Below are 3478 nucleotides of genomic sequence, written 5' to 3' on the forward strand. Positions count from 1 at the left end.
GCAAGAGGGCATCAGAGGGCAGACACACTGAAATCATACTCACAGAAAACTAGTCAATCTAATCACACTAGGACCACAGCCTCTAACTCAATGAAACCAAGCCATGCCTGCGGGGCAACCCAAGACGGGAGGGTCATGGTGGAGAGGTCTGACAGAACGTGGTCCACTGGAGAAGGGAATGGCAAGCCACTTCAGTATTCTTGCCTTGAGAACCCCATGAACAGTATGAAAAAGCAATATGATAGGACACCAAAAGGGGAACTCCCCAGGTCATTAGGTGCCCAATATGCTACTGGAGATCAGAGGAGAAATAACTACAGAAAGAATGAAGGGAAGGAGCCAAAGCAAAAACAGTACTCAGTTGTGGATGTGACTGGTGATAGAAGCAAGATCCGATGCTGTAAAGAGCAATATTGTATAGGAACCTGGAATGTCAGGTCCATGAATCAAGGCAAATCGGAAGTGGTCAAACAAGAGATGGCAAGGGTGAACGTCAACATCCTAGGAATCAGCGAACTAAAGTGGACTGGAATGGGTGAATTTAACTCAGATGACCATTATATCTACTACTGTGGGCAGGAATCCCTCAAAAACAATGGGTAGCCATCATGGTCAACAAAAGAGTCCGAAATGCAGTACTTGGATGCAATCTCAAAAATGACAGAATGATCTCTGTTCATCTCCAAGGCAAACCATTCAATATCACAGTTATCCAAGTCTATGCCCCAACCAGTAATGCTGAAGAAGCTGAAGTTGAACACGGTTTTATGAAGACCGACAAGACCTTTTAGAACTAACACCCAAAAAAGATGTCCTTTTCATTATAGGGGACTGGAATGCAAAAGTAGGAAGTCAAGAAACACCTGAATAACAGGCAAATTTGGCCTTGGAATGTGGAATGAAGCAGGGCAAAGACTAATAGAGTTTTGCCAAGAAAATGCACTCGTCATAGCAAACACCCTCTTCCAACATCACAAAAGAAGACTCTACACATGGACATCACCAGATGGTCAACACCGAAATCAGATTGATTATATCCTATGCAGCCAAAGATGGAGAAGCTCTATACAGTCAACAAAAACAAGACCAGGAGCTGACTGTGGCTCAGATCATAAACTCCTTATTACCAAATTCAGACTTAAATTGAAGAAAGTAGGGAAAACCGCTAGACCATTCAGGTATGACCTAAATCAAATCCCTTATGATTATACAGTGGAAGTGAGAAATAGATTTAAGGGCCTAGATCTGATAGACAGAGGGCCTAGATCTGATAGACAGAGTGCCTGATGAACTATGGAATGAGGTTCGTGACATTGTACAGGAGATAGGGATCAAGACCATCCCCATGGAAAAGAAATGCAAAAAAGCAAAATGGCTGTCTGGAGAGGCCTTACAAATAGTTGTGAAGAGAAGAGAGGTGAAAAGCAAAGGAGAAAAGGAAAGATATAGGCATCTGAATGCAGAGTTCCAAAGAATAGCAAGAAGAGATAAGAAAGCCTTCTTCAGCGATCAATGCAAAGAAATAGAGGAAAACAACAGATTGGAAAAGACTAGAGATCTCTTCAAGAAAATTAGAGATACCAAGGGAACATTTCATGCAAAGATGCGCTCGATAAAGGACAGAAATGGTATGGACCTAACAGAAGCAGAAGTTATTAAGAAGAGGTGGCAAGAATACACAGAAGAACTGTACAAAAAAGATCTTCATGACCCAAATAATCACGATGGTGTGATCACTAATCTAGAACCAGACATCTTGGAAAGTGAAGTCAAGTGGGCCTTAGAAAGCATCACTATGAACAAAGCTAGTGAGGGGTTAGAATTCCAGTTGAGCTGTTTCAAATCCTGAAAGATGATGCTGTGAAAGTGCTGCCCTCAATATGCCAGCAAATTTGGAAAACTCAGCAGTGGCCACAGGACTGGAAAAGGTCAGTTTTCATTCCAGTTCCAAAGAAAGGCAATGCCAAAGAATGCTCAAACTACCACACAATTGCACTCATCTCACATGCTAGTAAACGAATGCTCAAAGTTCTCCAGGCTAGGCTTCAGCAATACATGAACTGTGAACTCCCTGATATTCAAGCTGGTTTTAGAAAAGACAGAGGAACCAGAGATCAAATTGCCAACATCTGCTGGATCATGGAAAAAGCAAGAGAGTTCCAGAAAAACATCTATTTCTGCTTTATTGACTATGCCAAAGCCTTTGACTGTGTGGATCACTATAAACTGTGGAAAATTCTGAAAGAGATGGAAATAACAGACCACCTAACCTGCCTCTTGAGAAATCTGTATGCAGGTCAGGAAGCAGCAGTTAGAACTGGACATGGAACAACATACTGGTTCCAAAGAAGAAAAGGAGTACATGAAGGCTGTATATTGTCACCCTGCTTATTTAACTTATATGCAGAGTACATCATGAGAAACACTGGACTGGAAGAAACACAAGCTGGAATCAAGATTGCCGGGAGAAATACTGATAACCTCAGATATGCAGATGACACCACCCTTATGGCAGAAAGTGAAGAGGAGCTAAAAAGCCTCTTAATGAAAGTGAAAGAGGAGAGTGAAAGAGTTGGCCTAAAGCTCAACATTTAGAAAACGAAGATCGTGGCATCCGGTTCCATCCCGTCATGGGAAATAGATGGGGAAACAGTGGAAACAGTGTCAGACTTTATATTTTGGGGCTCCAGAATCACTGCAGATGGTGATTGCAGCCATGAAATTAAAAGACACTTACTCCTTGGAAGAAAAGTTATGACCAACCTAGATAGCATATTCAAAAGCAGAGACATTACCTTGCCGACTAAGGTCCGTCTAGTCAAGGCTATGGTTTTTCCGGTGGTCATGTATGGGTGTGAGCGTTGGACTGTGAAGAAGGCTGAGTGCCGAAGAATTGATGCTTTTGAACTGTGGTGTTGGAGAAGACTCTTGAGAGTCCCTTGGACTGCAAGGAGATCCAACCAGTCCATTCTGAAGATCAACCCTGGGATTTGTTTCATGCTAAAGCTGAAACTCCAGTACTTTGGCCACCTCATGAGAGGAGTTGACTCCGGATGATGGTGATGAACAGGGAGGCCTGGTGTGCTGCGATTCATGGGGTTGCAAAGAGTTGGACACGACTGAGCAACTAAACTGAACTGAACTGAACTGAACTGAACTGTCCCACGCCAACATAATATTGGTTGACTTAATACTCAGTTAGAAAGAAGACAAGGGAGAGACCCTCATCCATTCTGGCAGCAGCTACTGGGGCGCAGTGAGCAGTGGGCCCTATGTAACACACCAGAGGATAACCCTGGCCAGAGTTCCTCAGTTGGTCCACAGCACTCTCCTGTTCACAGAAGGTCCCTTTGAGAAAGGAGAAGTGAGGCAGTAGGGGAAGAGACCCCAAGTTCCCTGTATGAGCCACTAAAACTGTCATGGTCCAGGCATGGGTAGGAAAAGAATTTCCAGACATGAGACAGAATGAGAGGGAAAT

At 43.4% G+C, this 3478-nt stretch overlaps 1 pseudogene; it reads left to right on the forward strand.

The window, feature by feature from the left end:
• Positions 1-273: 273 nt before the first annotated feature.
• On the forward strand, positions 274-1173 carry LOC132657671 (craniofacial development protein 2-like; annotated as a pseudogene).
• Positions 1174-3478: the final 2305 nt, after the last annotated feature.

Source organism: Ovis aries, chromosome 1, assembly GCF_016772045.2.
Source record: "Ovis aries strain OAR_USU_Benz2616 breed Rambouillet chromosome 1, ARS-UI_Ramb_v3.0, whole genome shotgun sequence".
Classification (NCBI taxonomy): domain Eukaryota; kingdom Metazoa; phylum Chordata; class Mammalia; order Artiodactyla; family Bovidae; genus Ovis; species Ovis aries.